We start from the raw sequence: 20722 nt of genomic DNA on the forward strand, positions 1-20722 counted from the left end.
CGAGTTCAAGGAACTTGCCGAGTTCCTGTTCCTGACACTGAGAAAGTAAATGAACAGCTGCTTTAACCTACTTCCTAACTGAACTATATTGTGTTTACCTTATTAGTTGGCAGTATGCTTTGATTTAGAACAAAATATCCATTGAAGAAATGTTTGACATAGTTTGACGTTGTACCTGTTTTCTTACCCCAAGACCCAGTGTTCGAATGCTCTTTCACTCCTGCCTGATGGCTAAAGGCATTCATGGATCCCGTTTTGTGCGTGCTGGTGCATAGGCACCTCTAGCTGTGTAGAAAACAGTAAGCTAATTCTGTTTCCTGGGTGATTGCTATTTAGGCAAAAATACTGTCTGATCAAATGCTCCATTGCCTCCATGTCTGTGATTGCACCCAGTTTCCAGTAATTTTCATCACATTTGTAGTAGTTTTTTTCCATATTACTTTCTACCATTTTTGTAGTGCTTTGTCTGCCTGCCTGGTTTTGGCATTAAGCAAGCAGATGATTCAGCAAGTAGGAACGAGCTTACCTCCTACTTCTGTGCTGGGAGATATTTCTGCTCTGCCCCAGCCCTATGGCAGAGTCAAAATTCCTGTTTCTCTCAGTTCTCGGCTCCTTCTAAATTGGTATTGCAGTGGAATTTGGGCTTTAACCACCTCTGCTGGCTCTGGTGGCTCCGGTGGCTCCAAGGGATTGTGATCCACTCTGCAGCTCTTAGAAAAATGGACATCCAAAAGGCTGGCATTGGACCACCAAAAGCAGAATTCTAACATCAATAAGGATAATACTAGTAAACGTGAGTTTCATGAATGACCCATAAAATCTACGTTTGATGTCAAGTTCAAACTACATTTCTTAAAAATTTGGGCTACACATCTAAGAGGAGAAAGTCATGTTCTCATTCCATTTAATACACATTATTACTCCTACTTTGCACGTAGTTTATGATCTTTATCTTAAAAAAACCCTACTCCTGATGTCACCAAGTAGGATTAAATCTGACCAGGTTCTGCCACTGTAACTTTGCCCTCATATCTTCAAGTAAAACAGTGCAACTTGCACCACCAGTTTCTTATGAAGCATCTTCAAAAGACTTTGATCATCACTGATCTATTCTACATTTAGTTGCATCAGTGACATAAAGATGAAAGTCTTCTGGTCTCATTTCTGTTCTTTCAAGCTGTCTGAACTCTCACTAGCAGTACACAGCAATTACAGTTTGGCCTGCATTTAGTGGCACTTTTGCTTGGCTGCTGATAGGCATGAATTTCATCTGCTGTGGAGGTTTACACTAGTGGAAGAACTGGCCTGATACACTGGCAAAGGCTGCAGTGGTCAGCAGGAAGCACAGTCCAAACTACAAACTTTATTATCCATTGACTCTGTTGGATAGTGGTCAGAAAGGCTCTTTTTTGTTCTTTTTTCCAGTGTGGATATTTTCTCTGAAATGATCCTGTAATCCTGAAATAGGTACTTGATATTCTGCCAAAACATTGAACTTCAGGGAAGTTTGAGAAATTATGTATTTGGCTAACACTTGTACATGGGTGTTAGGTTCCTAGTAGGTTCCAGCTGACTTACAAAGAATCTCAAGAATGGGAAACCTCGTCTTCTGTGCGGCAACAGGAAATTTCATTTAAGGACAGGTTGTATGACTGTAGCATTTGTAGGAAGGAGAGAGAATAATTATTAATATAGAAATGGAAATTGCAGTTTTGTGTCACATGACTGGATTGAGGGAAGAAATTAGAGTAGTTTGAGATCTCAAAGACCCATCTTTCCATTTCTTGAATTCTTATAATGCCTAGAGAAAATGAAAATATGAAAGAAACCTCCATATCACTGGACAGGCCAAAGCCCCATTTTAGATATTCAGAATTAGTAGCAAAAGGGAAGTCAATAAAAATATTTCACTTCCAGAGAAATTAAGCAGCACGGACCTATGATTGTTGTATTTTGGTAAACATCTAAATATACTGCCAAATGAGAACTGGTTTTAATATAGAAAAGATGACCAAAAAAAAAAAGGGAACTTCAAAGATTCAGGATTTCCCAAGAAATTAGACAGAAATTGAACAACTGTTGACATCTCGAAAAGGGATTTAATGGGTTGAGCAACCTGATCTAGCTTTGATATCAGTGCTGCTTTGAACAAGGGACTAATGGACCTCTAGAAGTCTCTCCTAACCTCAATTTTTCTATGAATTTATCAACTGACCCTGTGAGAAGAGGGTACTAATACAAAACATCAGGGATTCCTCTTGACACACATTGCCTAATTTTTCATTAGTGACCTTTACATAAACAGGAAGAACACGTAAATTAAATTAGCTGTTGACACAAAGCTGAGAGGCATCATCAATACAGCAGAGGATCAGAATAAGGAAGGCAAGGAAGAATTTTGAGGAGTGAGCTAATAGAAATGGATGTATGTAACTACATGAGCTTCAAGGTCATGTGCTTAGTGAATAATCACAACAATTTCCATTATACACTGTGTTTGCATCTATTGAAAAGGACAGAGAACAAAATAGCGTGCGCTAGTCAATCATGGGCTAATTAGGTGTAACTGCTGTGATGTGGCTGTAAAATGAGCAAATGCCACAGAGCAGATAAGGCATTTTGAGTAGTGATAAAAAGGAACTGATACCATTGTTCTTAATTTAAAAAACCACAAACGCACAAAAACCCTACCCCAAAACAAAAGCAACAGCAAAACACAAAACAAACCAGGGATGAGAACAACAAAAAGTTCAAAAAGAAACTTCAAGAAGAGGCAATTTTTGTCATGAGAAAAAATGGCCATCGGCTGCCAACAGGTAGAAATTCAGATTGACAAAGAACATACCTAATTTTGAGACTTCAGGATAGTCTGTTACTATGAGCAGCAAGAGCTGTGGATGAGAGCACAACCTGTGCCAATGTCAGCTCCCAGCTCATCCTTTGTGGAGCAGTGCTACTCCTTCTGCTCCCTCACATCCCTATTGCTGTTATATGTTCCTTAAACAGCTTGTGATATTCTAAAACCTTACAGGCAATACTGATGTCAATGAGTCAAGCCTGCTAATGGTCCCTGAAAGATGACTTAGTAATTCTCTGCCATTCATTTACAATTATCAGAGTAAATTCAAAAGGGTTGTATGAGTTCATTGTCAGGAGAGAGCTCAAAGCCAAAGTTAGTCCACTCCTCCAGCCACTAGACTTCCCTCAAGAAGGGGTATGCCTGCCCATGGTTAATGGAAGTATATCAGACTTTGCCTGCAGCAGTTTGCTATCTGAAATAATTACATGTCATCAAAGTGGAAGCTCTGCTTTCCCCAGATTCTTATTTTGCTGTAGTACACCTGATGGTGCCTCTATGAATTATATATGCTGTGGCACATCAAGGCCACATCCTGAAATAAGAGGATGTAGGGAGACTGGTAAAATACAAAGAAGCTATGGAAAAGTGAAATAATTTATTTGAAGTTAATTAATAGGTTCATCTATTTATTGGAATCAACCATTAACAGCAAAACAGCAGGTTGCAGTAATTTAACATCTATTAACTGCCAAAGAATATGAGTTCATCCTAACTGCAGTTTATTTATGAAATTTGAACACATTCAAGCACCGATATACGGTGTGGTCAGATCTGCAACCGTGGTAAAGAGCTATTGGCCAAAAATGTCTCTGACCCAAAGCTTCAGAGATCAATCCAAGCAATCCAGGCACAGTGAAAAATTGGCCACAATTCTGAGTTTCCAGGCTCACAGTCCATGAGAAGATTTTGGAGTCAACAATGTTTATTGTAGCTTAAAAAAATCACAGAGAACCAAGCCTTATGGATTAGTCCACAGCACCAAACTTACAGGCTTGGTCCATTTCCTCATGCATGGAATTTTATGGAATTAAATTTTCAATTTAATTTAAAATAAATGCAGATCAGAATGTATGTTCTGTATCAGAATGTGAGTCAGTAATATCCCTATCCCCAAACCTGCTATTCCTGAATATGTGATTTCAAAATTTGGATTTTAATTTTTGTCAAGGATGGCTTATTCAGTCCCTGTTTTCACATTTGGTCTTCTGCCATGCAGTCTGTATCATAAACTAAGATCTATTTCAAATTTAAGTCTGGATCTATTATTAGTATTATTATGCATATTGAAATGCACTGATGAATTGAGCACTAATATAGTATGAGTCAGATAAGTTAAGATCAATCTGATTATGCTCACAGATCAGAATTAACAACCGATTGTTGGGGGCACAGCAATGGAGCCCAAGGAGTGCTGTACACCCAAACGGTACAGTCCTGTGAAATGCTGTCATTGTTGCCCAGCTAAAGGAATTTTGCATTCAATTTGGTTTCTTCCACAAAATACCTGAAGTACTCAGCATTTCAGACTCAGCCCACATGTCAGGGCTACCTATGGTGCAGTGATCTGGGCATTTACTAAAATGAGGGTTAGTCCAACTAGCCTCTCCTGTTTCAAAAACTCAAAATGCTGCTCATGTGACAACTTCGAGACATCAACCAGGATGACCAGTTTTAAGGAATGTGGAGAAACACAAATGCTTCACTCACTTGCCTATTCTCCTGATTACTGAACAGAGGGGTTTTCCTAATTTACAGAACATAACCGCCGCTTTTGGGCAGTTTTGTTCTGTAAATCCCGTGTTTTCTGCATTTACTTTACCTCCCAGCTTGACTACAACCTTTGGTAATATCATAAATCAAACAGTAAGTAGGATTCCCCACAGCTTGGATGCAAAAGTGTAAGAAACATAGTGTGACTTCCTTTGTATTAAAATATTGTCTAAACTCCGTCTTTACGAAATACCTACTGGAGTCCGCTGTAGACAGATGAAAGCACGTCCTGGCTGTGTTTCTAACTAGAAGGGCATGAATCAGCTGTGATCCAGAAGATGTCTGACAGTGGTGCTGACTCCAAACTTACCTTGGGCTTGGCCAGACACAACTGCAGCTACCTGGTGGTATTGGACAGTGGATATATAATTACACTGAACTACCCTATTGCGTCAGATTCTTCCCTCATTTACACCAGTCCAGCTTCTTGGAGGTCAGTAGCTTTGAAGTGGTAGGAGAAGTATTTGGCTGAGTTCCTCAGTTTTATGCAAATATCCTATGTAACATCAAAAAAGGAAATTTAGAGAGGAGGTGGAATAGCATTTAGAAATCAAGACCAGAAAATGTCTGCCTGCTGTTGAAGCAGGTAAACTACAGCAGCTGTAGTTTAGCTGTCGAGGGAAGTTTTCCCTAAAAGGGATTTCAGAGTTTGAGGTTCAAGGAAACCATCCCAGCTTTCACATATTTACTTACCAAGAACTGAATGCAGAAGCTTCAGTGCTTGGACAAGTTGCTACAATTTGAATAAGGGACAAAAATCCATGTTCAAACCACTTTAGCATGGACATTAAATTAAGTATGATAATGGCAGCAGTTACCTGATCCATCAGGGCGACTCATGCCACCTAAGCTGGGCACCTAGGATTCCCCAAATGGACAGTGGGCAATTTAGGTACTCAACAGAGGAGCATATTGCTCTTCATTGCCAATACAGAGAGTTTACTGAACATTTATAGGTGTGATTCATTTCTGAAAGACACTGAGTGGACATCTGGCTAGGTTCTGGGAAACAGCAGGCAAAGGTATATGCCTGGACAGGCTCTGGAGTCTGGTCTTTAACGTCCTGATGTATGCAGGAGTCATAATAGCAAATGTTGTTTTGATGCTGTCAGTATTAGGCATAGTCTGAGCACATCTAATAAACCCAGCCTCTCTGAGGTAGCATGTCAGAGCCTCATTGTCTGCCTCGGAGCTGCAACAATTTAGATGCTTAGTAAAGCAAACCTGACTGTTCCTCGTAAGAGAAAATGTTGAGCACAACTCTGAGCACAAGAGGCTGAATAGATTTTTCACCACCTTCAATATCACACGGTCCTGAATACTGGAACAGGCCATCCTTTTGGACCTAGAGGCTGTTTTCATAGATGTCCTAAATTCATTGTAACCTCTGCACCTACTCGGGGAGAAGTGAAGTGATTCAGAGGATGTAAGCAAGGCAGAGAGCAGGGAGTTTTTGACAGATGTCAACAGGAAAGAAGAGTACAAGGACTTGGGTGCAAAGGAGGTGATGAACATGGCTCTAAGCACCCAAATTCTACCAAAGACAGACACGGCCCAAATCTTCGGACAAGCAGATCTTCTGGCACATTCCTACATGCTGTGACCTGAGCCCATGGGCACTGCAACACGTGCTACCAGAGGTGATGTAACTGGTGTTGGACTCGCAATGACCCTGGCCAGAGGTTAAGCACTGGTATTCTGCTCGCCTGCATACTGGGTGGTTTCACTTGACATTGAACATAACCAAAAAGGAACCCCCGCACTGCAGGGTGTGAGGCAATTAGCCAAACCGTTTCTCCTAAAATTGGATTTCATTGTACAGGTCTTTTTCATTCCTTCAGAGCTCATGCTTGAGAATTAATATGGCAATTATCGATCCCTTTTGTATACTATGGAAAGGAGGTTCTATTCCTCAGAAGTGGATTTGCTCTGATGACACATAAACAAAGCCCTGAAGGGAGGAAGGTAAAACATAAAGAGGTGTTGACAAGCTGTACACCACTTGGTTATGCAAACACAGATGTGGTAAAGGGCAAAGAGCAATAATTTTGCAGAAGTTGAAAGTGTGGGAACGCTGGCGGTTGCTCTTTAATGATTATAACACAAAGGAATGCTGGCAACTTCTCTCACTGACTTTACATTATCAAACTGAGTCAGTGATGAGTAATAAGATATACTATTAGAAGTATCCTTTAATGTACCAGCTCTTTATATACCAGCTTTTCTTACAAAGATGTAAAGCTTTCTATGAAATATTGTGTTGGTCCTAATGCCACCAGAGAACTCCTGTTTGCAGATGCAGTGCATCATTGTTTTCAGATCAGACCCACTGGCTTCTGCCTTACTTGCTTATAAGTGAGCTGGGATTAGGAAAGTAAAATGGGATTGAGATAGAGATCTCATGGGTAAGCTTGTCAAAAGTGTGATTTATGTAGCTTTCCTTCCATAGTTGCCCAGTTTGACACATCTGTCTTTTGTCTTCTAAAAATTAAGCTCTTCGAAAGGGCATTTCCAAGCTGACATCCATAGTTGTGCCTGGGTGCTGTAGCTGTTCAGTCTCTGCACTAGCACAGTTTGCCAGCCTAGCTCTGTGGAGTTGGGTCCATCACACAGTGTTTGTGTTTCACAGGAATAAAAAGAAGACTTTTTATTTTTTCCCTCTAAGTTTGTGTGTTTGTATGTCCCCAGGACTTGTGTGATGGTACACGTCCTGTATTCACAAGCCAAAGTGGTTGTTTGCCAGGCAAAAGATAAAAGATTCCTGCAGCCACTCAAACACATTCCTCATCTATTGATTTCTACCTCTGCAGTCAGGTCAGAGCCTGGCATTTGTTGCAGACCCCATCAGATTTGCACAACCTATTTTTATGGCTCTTGACCTTACATGCTCCAAAGTGCTGATGAGCTAAACACATGTCCTGAACACAAGAATATTGTTAGAAGAGTGCATGTGAGTACAGAAGTGAGGCAGAAATAACACAGGCAAAAAATTTGAGGGAACATTTGCTGTCCTTTTATGACCTATCCAACGGAAAGAGTAGATAAGAGCTTTTGATGTAGAATTTCCTTCCACTCTGGGTTAGTCTGCTAGGATGGTGAGGCTGGTTAGTTTAGAAAAGTTTCTTTTGGAGAAACTGAAGTCAGATTTGCCTCTTCAGAGATTTAAGAGAAAAGGATTTTTCTTCCCATTTTTCTGTGAATATTCCCAAGTTGGAGATCAGTAATTCAAGCCAGGACATGCAAGGAGCATGTTCCTTGAGGTATACTCACAACTACGCAGTCTGTCAGCAAGCGAAAATCATTGCATTGCTACCTCCACCCAGGCAGAGAACTGGCACACAAATACGGAGGCTTCCATGCTGCTTCTTCTCCGGCTTTTTCTTTGGATGTGGCCCGGAGCTCATCCTCTCTTCTTTGCCCTGTAGACTCAGGGACATCTAGTGGCTGAGCAATCCTGAACACAGTTTTGGATCATGAATTACCCTAAGGGAGTAGGGATGCCTCGTCCCGTAAGGAATTTAGCATGTCCTGAGAGTTGACATCCATGGGCATCTTCTGGGAAACAGATGGTCAGTGCTGTGGGTCAGTGCCGTGGGGACATTGTTAATGCTGAAGAAAGTGTGATATTAAATTCAGACCAGTTAATCTGAGAGTTTCCTTCTTAGTCAGCCAGACCTTTGAGCAAGGTCCAGCAAACCTCTTATCTGTAAACCAAGCATACTACTTCACAAAAGCTGGAGATAGTTTTTGGTAGCACTTTCAGTGCCTTGGATTTCATTCTTTCATTTCTCACAGGCTGTGTCTTACGCAAAGGATTAATCTAAGAGCAACTTTAAGTATTCTCCATCCCATGGGCTACTCCTTTCCCTGCTGCTTTGATGGATGTTATCCCTGCTGCATCCCAGGCTTAGGGCCCTCACTGGGGCCCTTGAGAAGACCTGAGGAAATGTGTCTCCTGATGCTCTGCTGCCTGCTCTGCTCAGTCCTGCCAGGCTCTTCTTCTTGGCTCCTGCTCCACTGCACTCTAGACCTTGGCTGAAGTCCATACCTGAGTGTGTGCTATCCAGAGAAGACAGAACTTGAGATTAGCCTCGAATCTACACTATGGTGCCTGCACAGGTGCACACAAATGGCAAATAGAGTTGACATTTTTCACAAGTCCCTGCCCAAAGTTGTTCCACTTACGGTAGTGATGAAATCAGGGAATGGTAGATGTTCTGAGACCTTCAGTCTTGTATTGGTGTGGTTTCTGCAAAAGCAGCAAGGGAAAGCCCAGTGGTACAGTGTCCTTCCTGCTTATTTCTTTCATGCATTGCAGGAGTGATCTCCAAATCCTAATAAAATTCTTAACATGATTGATTTTAAACAGCTGTGAATCTCTGTGACTAACTATGGGGAAGAGTTGAGCCAAAGCTTTAATGGCAATACTTTGAAGGCTTTTCTCATGAAGATCCAGGTAAAAGGATTTTCATCAGGCTATGGGTCTGTATAATGCATATTTTTGAGATGCAACAGCTCAGCTAAAACCCATGAACTTCTAGAATTTCTTTGTGAGTCCCTCACGAAAGATTCACCAGCATCTCTTTGCCCCATTTTTGGGCTGGTTCTTAAGGTTTTACCCATAACATTCCTCAGTAACAGATGCCAAGACATCTCCTGAGATATTTTTTGAATAAGAACTTCCATCTGGTGCTGTATCCTTAGAAGCTGTGACTTGGCTTCTTTGTCTGCAGGGTGGTTAGTCCTAATGAAGCAAGCACAGCAATTTGCTGAGCAGAGATATATGCTTATCAGATCCTGTTACTGAGCTGATTCTCTTTTATAATTATTTATTCTGACTTCAGTAGATGAAGCAATGTGAAAACACTTAAACCCACGGCTTTCATCAGGAAGACACAATCTCACACTCCTGTGAACAACTGAAAGCTGTCTATATAGAAACGGGTAACTGTACTGGTATAGCTGTCCCACTATATCCTGCCAGGCAAACTTCCCATTCTCTTCTATCTAAAGATAAATGTCCTGATTTAAATTATGTTGAGATGAGCTTCATAGAAAAGAAGTACTTTTTTTTAGAGGGACAGCAGTGTCCATAGAGGGAGAATTTTACTGGCGTAGCTAAACTAGTATAATTATACTGGCATAATTATGCTGGTAATTTTCCCTGTGTATACAAGCTATGAGTCTCAAATTGTGCTTCACTGGCAGAAGAGCCTCCTTTGTTGGAGAGATTCTTCAGATCTGAATCAGGTCATTAATAAGTGCTTCAGCACTCAAGTCAATGCCTCACATTTTATAAAGACTTTTACTCTTTGCCTCCCAGAGAACCCCAACTGTTTTATGCTTGTAACAGATTCTACATGAAACCTCATCCTATGATGAGGGAAAGTGAGCACAGGGGAGAAGCGTAGCAGTTACTTCCCATCAGCATTGTCAGTGGCACAAGGCCTTGTGGAGAGAGAGCTCAAACACCACGAAATAGCAGCAGACTGACATTGTGTGGGTTTGTTTCTTTGCCTTTCTATTTCTTCTGTTTTATATTTTTGTAGCCTGTTTTGCTCCCTGCTAACAAGATTTCTGTTCAAAGGGGGACTCTGTGTGTGACTTGTAATACATATGAAAACAAAAGCTGTGCATGATGGTTTATGAGAAGACATGAAAGCTCATAATGTAACCATGTGAAATGGCTTAAGTAATTTGAACAGAAATATCTTCAATGACAATGAGTCATCAAGACCAAGATGGGAGCCTCATGTGAAACATAACCGTGTCAAATAGATGAGGCTGTAATACAGCCACAGCCTTTGCTAAATATAGCCATATACACATATCAGTTGAACTGGAAGTATGCAGAACAGCAAAATAAATGGCTTAAACAATCATTAGACAATAGAAAGCTAAACAAATATGGTAATTATATTTTCTATAAATAGCAAAGTAAACTCACCAATCAGTGGGTTTTCTTTATTAGTAATTATTGCTGAATGAAATGAATGAGAAGTTATGATAGGTTTTACAGAATTACAGAGACACTGATTGGAACTAATTGGGACCAGCCTCCCTCATACAGGACTACTGCCAACACCTGCTGTCAGCTGTGGCTTTGTCTAGGCAAGTTGTGAAAATCCCCATGGATGGTGATTTTGCAGCATCTCTGGGTACCTCCTCCACTGTTACCCTCCAAGTAAAGCTTTTCCTTATGTCCAAACTGAACCTTCCCAGCCACATCTTGTGACTATTGCTCATCATTCTCTTCATGGTCTCCCTGCCAGCTTCTTGAATGCAAAGTCATCTATCTTCAGGACATTTTGGTAGCTCTACACTGGGTCAGCTCCAATTTCTGCATATCTCTCCTAACTTGGGAGTGGGAGCATCCACAGTGGGACACAGAATTCCAGATGTGCAGAGGGGGATTGCAATTTGATCTGCTGGACACACTCCTCCTATTGGTGCTCAGGATCTGGTTTGTCTTATATACAGGGAGAGCTTCCTATCCGTTTCTATTCAGCTGGTGTCTACTTGCCCTTTTCACCACGCTTCTCCCCAGCAGCCAGTGTTTGGATGCCTGGGGTTGGCCCAGCCAAGTGCAGAACATCACACTTCATTGATATTCACACCATTTTTTGTTATCCTTGTCTTCAGGTTTATCAAGGACTAGCTTGAGTGAGGCTCTGCCTTTCAGAGTGTCAACCTCTCCTAATTTCCTAGCATCTTCAAAATTGCTGAGGATTTATTCTATTTTATTATTTAGGTCACTGATACTGTTTGTTACTGGCCAACAGCTGGTTGATGGCTACCAATCAAGACATGGATTGGTAGCCTTTGAGATCAACAGTCCAGGCAGCTCTCTGGTGGAGTATAAATCCTCAGGTTCCAGATGAGAGGGCTGTGGAAATGAGTCAGAAGTCTTAGTGAAATCAAGTATACTTTATCCAATACTCTCTCATCTTCAAAGCAAGAAGACATTTCATCCCTGGAGGCAATCAGGTCAGCCAGGCATGATCTGCCCTGGGTAAACCCACACTAAATGTTGCACTTAGGGCTTGTATCAACAAGACCACACATTTTTGCAGTATAAGAGAAAACAGTGTGTCCACTAGATAGGTGAAATTCACTGCTGGTCAGTCTTTCCACCTACTGATTCTGACCCTCCAGCCTAGGCTCAGAGCCTTCACTATGGCTCTTGAGGAGAGCCAAGGACAAGGTCTCCTGGTGCACTGTTGCCCTCTATGTTTAGTCCTGCCAAGTTTCTCCTCTTGGCTTTTGCTCTACTGCACTCTAGACCTTGGCTTGTATCCACATGGAGTGTGTGCTTACATACCCAAACAGATCAGGAGAAGAGTAAAAATTTGAGATTAGACTCAAATCCACACTGCAGTGCCTGCATAATTGCACCCACAGAGGGCAATGAAGTTGACATTTCTCACAAGTCCTTGCCAGGTGTGCTCCCACTTGGGGTTCTGCAGCCTAAACCCACCAGGCAAACTTTGGAGCTTGTTTTGGTTGCAATTCCTCTCTGTCCTGGCTGGTCAGAGGTTTAGCAGTGCTCACTCTTAGATTCCCAGCTGGGCAAGCCACGAACCACAGGGAGGGTCTCTGTCTTCTTCTGCCATTAGGATCTACTAACACCGTACATTGTAAGGACTGTACATTTCTTTCAAACTCAACAAAATCAAACTGACTCTCTCTCAGTGTGTCATACAGGATTATTAGATTTAAGTAGATATTGGTCTTGATTTCATAGCTACTCCTGTGTTACAGGAGTTACATAGCTACTCTGTGCCCTGAAATTCTTTCTCTCTTGTTTTTCCAAGAAGGATGTTAACACACGTGGCTAAACAGACTCCCCAGTGCTTTAGGTTTTACAGCCATACAGTCCCCACAATTCTTAATTCATAAATTCCAGCATTGTTTTCTCAAGGAATTCAATTCTAAAGGATGTCAAAATTCTTTGTGACTATTCATGCTACTGTTTTGTCTTTCAAGTAAGACTCCATACATCAAGATGATAAAAAAATGGATAAAAAATTCTCCACTGAGTAAGTGACAACTTTGCCTCATTTTCTCAGTCTACACTGGATGAGGAGAATGTATTGCATCCTTTAAGATTTACTTACCAGGGAGGCATAAAGACTTTTAATTTAGCCAGTAAATTGTCTTCCAAAATTTATTTTTTATGCTGTAATGAGGAAAGCCATTGCACATAGCAAAATGGTTTTTTTGCCCTCTCCATTTAGCCTGCTAAATCTAGCTTTCTTTAATGCTCTTTGCGATACAGAGGGCTAAACATTCTGTTCAGATCAGCTCCAAAATGCAATTCCCATTGGTCTTAAAGCTGCAGGAGGTGTGGCAGTACTTTCGTTAATCTGCCTGCCGTTACCTGAGCCAAGTTTGCAGCATCTGTACTTATTAATGAAATAAGACTGTGTGAAAAGCATAGCAATTGGTCTTTACCAGGGTTAGGAACAGTGTTAGAGCATTATAAGCCTCTGTAATGATCAGAGTATAGTTCCATTACCAGACCTAACTCTAAACTTTTCCAGTAAAGGAGATGCCAGTTCTTCCATAATATTTAACAGTAGTTTATGGTTCGTGCACTGGATCTTTTTGAGGCTCGATCATGTTCTCACAAAAGGCAGTGTTGTGTCTTTCTTCCTTGCAAGGGTCCTTCACATCATTTTGACAACTTGAAAAACTGCATCTATTCATCTCAGGGCTGCCCAGTGTTTGCACTTTGCAGACACATCGTGTTGGTTATGGAAGCAGATAGAAGTGATGCACTGAGCCAGTCTGTGCTGGGGAGCACCAGGGCACTACCCCAGGTCATGGGCAGGAGACCAGGTATCCCATAGATCATCACTTGGACCAACTTGCCCTATTTTAAAAGCATCCTGCCTAATTTTTATGTGGAAACCTTTTTAAGAGGAGCATTTTTAATTCAGGTTAAGTTAGCTGAGGTTAGAAAGAAAGTTAACTTGCTCTGGACAATAAAAAAAAATTCTCCAACTTTGTCCTTTTATGTATCATTTGTCACTATCTGCTCCTGTAACCGTGATCAAAAAGGGAAGGAAAGAGGAAAAAAAGAGAGAGTTAAGAAGAATCAACTCCCTCAGAAGCTTGTGTGACCTGTGAGCCAAACATGCTTTCAAAATGCACAAAATTGAGCATGTGCCCATACACGTGTGTGTGTACAACATTTTTACTGAGTGTTAAATAAGAGGAGAGAAAAATACACCTGTGGTGAAGCTGCTGCCTGTGTTTATCAAACAGGGTAAATCTTGTTATCCAGAGATTTAAATGTTTGTTTCAAGTAACCAAAGAACAACCCATTTCAACAGCCACAGATTGCATTTGAGCTCTCTTTCCTCCTGTAGATCCAAGCTGACCTCTCTCCTTTTCTGCTGATGTTTGCAGGCAACCATCAAAAAAGATTAAACAGACTAATACCGTCAGAGCAGTGTAGCTGCACAGAATTTCTCTTGTCAGCTTAACAGAATGTGTTGACAGTGAATTTGCTTTGTAATGCTACAAGTTCACTTGATATTTCTATCCGGGATAATGATGTCCTGCCAGATCCATTGTGCTGGAGGAAAAAGTGTCCTTTGCCCTTCCAACGCTTGTGATGGAACAAGAGTTAGGCAAAAATAATTAGCTAATATTTGTCTAGGGGCTTATCTGCACAGAGAAGCCAGGCAAAAGGGATCTCATACTTCTAGGAAAAAATTGCCAGAGTATAAAAGGTTTCAAGGCCAGAATTGAACAAAATGTTCTCAACTCTTCAAAAAATAAAAAGTCATGGGAATCCATTGATTTTGATGAAAGCAAAATGCTACACAAGTGAAAAGAGTAATTTCTACTTTTTAATTTTACTTCAGTACCTCCAAAATAGTTCCTGAGTTGTTTCAATGTCAGAATGCTGAACTTAAGAGGTTATAAGTTACTTAATTATGTTTACACATTTTTGTTAACATAAACAAATAGCTGAATAGAACCATATATTGTACTTCAGATAGATATATTTATTTTTATATATATATTTTTTTAAAAGTATATATCTATGTATATATACATATGTATACATATATTAGCCTTACACAAGTTATACATGAGTTTAGTGGCTTTTGTAGCCATGCCCCATAGCCCTGTAGCCCTCCCATGCTCAGAGGTGTCCCTGGCACATCAGGTAGAAGCTACAGCATCCTGGAACAGCCAGAGAGAAGACTGCTGCTACCAGAAAAATTGTTTCATGCTACAGACTGCTTCTGGCCCATTCCCAAAAAAAGTACAAGTCAATCAGCAACCCAAAATGTAGGTAGATTCTCCCAGCAGGTTCCCTAGTCCTTTTCTGCCTTAGCATTCACAGTCTGAAGACACAAAAAGGGGAAGATAAGAGGGATGAGGTGACTCAGTCAGGACAGCAGATCAGTGGGACAGTCTGGGCTAAAACTCAGGTCCTTGGTAATCTATCCTGCCTCTTGGTGATGCAGTGCTGCCTTTAATTATACCTGCTGACTGTAAAGCCTGAAGCCTGCTGCACAGGTACGCTACTGGTAAGGAACTGCAATGCATGTACATAATTATTTCCTTAAGACATGGTGTTAATGACATTGTTCATTGAGTTCTAAACAATTCTGGATTTTGGAGAGGAAATTTTGCAACCTGGAGCCCAAGGCTTCTTAACTAAACTTGATTCTCATTTGGTTTGTTCCTCAAGAGATACTTGCAGGCCTCATCCTGAAAAAGTGGGAGTTCAAGGTGACTTTAAGATGAAAAGAGACAATGTAATTATCATCTTGGAAGCAAACGACTGAGGTTAACCAATATTCTCACTGTGAGAGTGATCAGGTTAATAGTTATCACCTGCACCTCGCTTCTTTTTGAAGTGGCAAGGAAGGTCCCCAACAGATTTTTCAAGAAGATCATGACAATAACAACTCACCGAGTACTTAGCATGTTTCATTAATATCTTGATCTAGATATTAGTATACATGTATTTCCCCTAGATAGAAACACAGTAATCCTTCAGGCTGTGCCATCCAATATTATGCCCCCTAATATTCAACTTATTTCTCTTAAATAATGCTTGAGAGAATGAAATTTTTTAGAATAATTTTAATGTGCCATTTTTCAAAATGTAAAATTCAAATTTGATGTATTTTCAGAGCCATAATCAGAGTGGTTTCATTTGCAAATCACTAAGGAGACTGAGAGGTCCAAGTATTTAATTTATCCAAATCACCCAGAGAAGTTCATCTTCACCTGTAGTGTACTTTTTATTTTATTTTTTTCTAAACCTATGAGTGAATTCTCAGCAAACCGTGCTAGGGTTTGGCTTCTGCAGTCAACATCAATCTCTTCAGAGTGGCCAAACCAGTGAAAATGGTCAATAGCTATTGCATACAGTAAGTGGATCTAAAACTTGTCTCAAATTTTGTAGATCTATAACTCAGAGAGGGCATAACTGAAATCTACAGTCCTAGAAGTAAAAAGCAACTACACAGATTCTGAATCTAACACAGATTCAGAATTTAATTTTTGCTATTTATGACTTAATATTTTCTTGTTCAAGTAGGAAAGACTTACTGTACTGAACAATTCCATGTTGTCTCACTGTAAATATTTGCAATATAAGAGTCCATCTGAACTACCATTATTAATCCCCTTCACAACCAGCAGGGAAATACAGATATTAGTAGGTGATTCAGATAAATGTCTAAAAAAGATGAACCTCACACTCTGTAATTGCCAGTTTCTTCCCAATATTTATAAAAGTATCTTAGGGAAATCACTCAGATGTAGACATCCACATGATAGATGGCTCACTTTAGTTGAGAGAAGTAACTTTTCTTTTCAGAAGAAACCAGATCTGCTCTTTTCCCTGCCTACTGGGCAGACGAATAAGATGGCTATTTCTCCTCTACATGATAGGTTCTGGAGATATCAGAGAAGAACCTTTGGGTTGAGCATTCAGAGAAGATGGAAGAAAGAAACAAAGAGGTAGGACAGGAAAATTTAAATATTCCATTATATGCTGGGGTCCTTTCTTCTGCCTGTCTGACTTTTTGCTGAGCAACATGGAGTCCTGCTGCTCTGGAAAGCAAACAGAGGTGAAACCCAGACAGAGGATAAAGTTGTGCAGTGTTGTAATAGTGCAAACAGAGGTGATTGGACACATCCAAAAGGAAGTACGACACTTCAGCATTAAATTTTAAATGTAACTTTTGTTTTGCAACATATATTGAAAATTTTAATTTTTTTAATCTTTATTTTGTATAGCCACAAGTATCAGAACTTTGAGGTTTCACAAAAAATGGAAACCTTCTGTTCAGCTCCACTTGTCTTGTGCAAGGTGACTTCATTATGATTTCAGATACGTCACAGCTAAGGAATAACTCCTTACTAGTGTAGATGAACATGTGTAGGAAGAGAATGTTATTGGTGTACTCCTACTGCAAGCAAAACACTTTGAACATACTAGCTTCAGCTGTAGTTGCCTTTTAAATTGCTTTTGTCACCTAGAAGGTCAATGTAGAAGGAGATTTTACTACAGCCTACAAGTTCCTAGTCTGAGGTTTTGCTGTGAAAACCCAAGGAGCTATTTGAACAGAGATTTGAGAAGGGCATCCTCAGAACCTCATAAGCCAGGGATTTCTTGATCCCCAGAAAACTCACAAAGTGTTTCCTGCAGGTCTCCCTTGATGGTCATAATCTGGTGATCATTCTCAGCACATGGTTAAGCCTCAGCTAATGTGACCTTAGAGCGGCTTTAGCTGCTCAAGTTCTTCTTTGTAGGAAATACCTGAATGTGGCTTGGATCTGGAAAGTGAATTCTCATTTCCCCTTCCCTAATTCACTGACAAACTAAACTGTGACCCAGAGAGCCATCCCTCTTCTCATCTGTTTTATCTCCTCTGTCTTCTCTCCTCCTTCCAATGAACAAATGACTTTAATTACTTTCCTTTCCAAAGTGCCCCTGTCAGCCTCGTCCTGAGGGCATCTTATGTGATGTGGGAAAGGCAAAGGCAAGTCCTATTAGAGAGGTGCAATGGTGGGAAGGTGGGATGGGTAAGAAGCTTCAAAGCTTCTAGGAACTGAGTGCTTTTCCTGAGTAGTTTAATGGAGTACTGAGTAGCCTGGCCTTGACTGTTTTTGTTTTTAAAGGACTGTGTTTATTTGGGTAATAGATATGTTTGGCCTTCCAAGGACAAACACACCATTGGAGATGGTGAATAGTCTGTGTGCACATGGCCTTTTCTAATGGACTGTGGTGGAGTGATCTGGCAGTTTTGCCACTTTGAGGGCTCTTTGCTCTCTAGGTCACTGGCCCAAAGAGTATTTTTAATGTCAACATAGAACAAAGTTTCCTGTGAACAGCTGCCTGTTTACTGCAAACTCACCTATGGCTGAAGCCTATTTAGAAGAAACTCCAGTACAGCAGGACAGTGAACTCTCTGGAGCAAAAATCTATAACAAGCCTTCTCCCAGGCAGAAACAATGAGTTTGTCCACATAAAATTCTCTTTCTGCCAGGCTCCTAGGCACCCTGACTGCTGGATGCCCAAGGAGAAGACTATTTAGACTTTATTAAGCAAACAAACACTATCTTCCTCACAAATATCTGCAACATCTGGCATGGTTTCTCACACAACTCTGCACTGTTAACCAATTTGTGTTTCACTAGTGCACACACTGAATATAAAAAAATCAAGAAATAAATGACCTGCCTTTTCTCTTAAGAGTGTCTCCTGTTGGTTAAGCTTTCCACTTTCAGGCTTCACTGTTTTCTGTTTGAGGAAGCAGCTAAGCAAGTGCAGCTCTTTCAGTGCCTCACAGCAGTACATTTTATGTAATTTTCACATGATTTTGCTGTCTCTTCTCTTTACTCTCAATAAGCTTTTTTTAAGTATGTTTTTTAAAGTGGACATCAAAGATAGATAGGGTACTCCGGCAAAATCCTTTTCATACTCCATTGCTCATGCAATAAATTTTCTTATTTTTTTGCTAATCTGTGAACTCCTCTTTCTTATTATGATACAATTTCAAACTCTTCCTGTCAAATACTGAATTGGATTCTGTTGTCTATAGTTCAGAAATTTTCGTTCTCTTCATTGCAGCAGAAATTTTATCCGTAAGAACCAGCCAAAGTATTTATAGCAAATAATTAATTACATTAGTTTCATTCTATCTCTATTTGTTGTGCCTTTGTTTACAGCTTTGGAACTGTTTGTTGCATATATTATTCATGAATATTTCAATCCATTTGCTGTGCACAGGCTACTTGTGCCAACTGTGTCTCTGGCTGTTCAGTTCTCTTGTTCAATCTACTTGGCATTTTTAAATGAAAAATAGACCTTGTCGTGGGACTGTGTACTGAATCAGACACACTTTTGCTCTGATCTGCTCTAATCATTTTTTATTTGTGCATACTTATACCCCAGAAAAAGGAAAAAAAATTCAGAAGTAAAACTTGTGATATTGGGTTGTTCTAAGGAATCTAGAACAGTTAAAGAAAAAATGTTGATACACCCCAAATTTTCAATGTCCAAATGGAACGTTTCTTTCTGTTCTTTGCAACAGTTTTTCACTTCAAAGCTTAAGTAAATGAAAATTATTTTTTAAAGGAAATAAAGAATTATGGAAATTTTGAAGATTTTTGGGTTTTGTCATATTTTAGGGCAGGCATATACCACACAACTCCAGCTCCATTCCAGAGACATGACTGGTTTTTGGAGTCTTGTTGCTTTGTTTGTATGGCCAAAACTATCACATGCAATACATGAGAAACAAACTTCAGCATTAACTTTTATGCGATATCCTTGATATCCTATGGACATAAAAAAATATTCCTGAGAACTTTCACGGAAAAAGTGAAAAGTAATAAGATTTAGTAATTTTCAATCTTTTTCTGAAAGTGGAAATAAATAAATTGAATGAATACTTATTTTTTTAAAGCATTTTCCAGTTCAAGTGTCTTTGTTTATATCAGGGAAAATCTTCAAGTCACTGCCAGAGGTGTAAGCTTTTTTTTATAGGTAAAATGCTGTTTTCATAGTATCATGATCAACACCTGGGCCTGTCTCCTGCTGTCTGGCCTTGGGCAGATAACCTAAGCTGTGTAGCTCACACTCTTTGTGTCTTTGTGTAGACAGTGTGTTAAAAAATTTTGTCTTCTACTCTTTTTCTCTTTTGTTTTTTTACTCTACTCCCTTCTATGAGAAGGAAAGCTCAGATTTATCTTACCTATCTTTCAGCAATTCAGGTGCCTGCACTATTTATGTATAGCCAAGGCAGAGAATCACTTCCAAAGGGCAAGTGGCTGACAAATGTCTGAAGCATCCTACATAGTGTCCCATTGTTTATAGGAGAAGCATCAATTGATTGTGGTCCTAAATTAGATTTCTCAGGTAAATGTCTCAAGTTAGGTCTGCTGAATCCAGGCTGCACTGTCTTTCATTAATAAACACTACTTATCACAGAGGATCCTGATACAGGGGATGCAAGTAAGATATGAATACTGACAAAAAAGTAATAATGCTTGTATCCAGCAAATGACAAAGCTGGTGACCAAAGCTGTTAGATGTTTTTCCCTTTTTTAATAGCACCTGAACAAAGACAACAGTACAGGTTCTTTTACTATCAGGACCTAATCTTTAAAGTACATCAAAGTTACTTAAGTAAAGCCTAAAATGTGAATTTGACTGGAATCAAAGTCAAACAGACTCAGCCAAAAGGTTATTGTCCACTTGTGTTTCTAAAATGCCCTGTTCTTAGAACCGGAAAGGAAAATTATCGGGTGTCACCCCAGGTGACAACAGTTTGTCAACTCTTTCCTGCCTTTTTTAGGATCCTCAATCTTATCTTTTACAAATGAAGCTTCCAAAGTTCAAAGAACTGCTCTTCAAAATTCTGTGAAGTCAGGTCACCTTATCAGCACTCTCCTGTTTGAACCACTCTTACATGGTTTACTGTAAAGGCTGAACATGCAGGTTCAGAGCACTTGATTTATTTCTCTGTCCCTGCCTGCCCTGGGCTTGCAGGACTGTACAATAAAAGAGGATGATGCCAGAGCTCTTTTCCAGCAAATGAGAGTGTC

General features: G+C 40.1%; 1 long non-coding RNA gene across 3 annotated transcripts in view; it reads left to right on the forward strand.

Annotated features, from left to right (window-relative positions):
- Positions 1-20722, forward strand: part of LOC108449596 — a 151994-nt gene that overhangs the window by 21873 nt on the left and 109399 nt on the right. For all 3 annotated transcript variants that reach the window (XR_001865821.1, XR_001865820.1, XR_001865822.1), the window contains exon 4: positions 16559-16627. This is a non-coding gene — a long non-coding RNA (uncharacterized LOC108449596). The remainder of the gene's footprint in view (positions 1-16558; positions 16628-20722) is intronic.

Source organism: Corvus brachyrhynchos, unplaced genomic scaffold (genome assembly GCF_000691975.1).
Source record: "Corvus brachyrhynchos isolate BGI_N302 unplaced genomic scaffold, ASM69197v1 scaffold28, whole genome shotgun sequence".
Classification (NCBI taxonomy): domain Eukaryota; kingdom Metazoa; phylum Chordata; class Aves; order Passeriformes; family Corvidae; genus Corvus; species Corvus brachyrhynchos.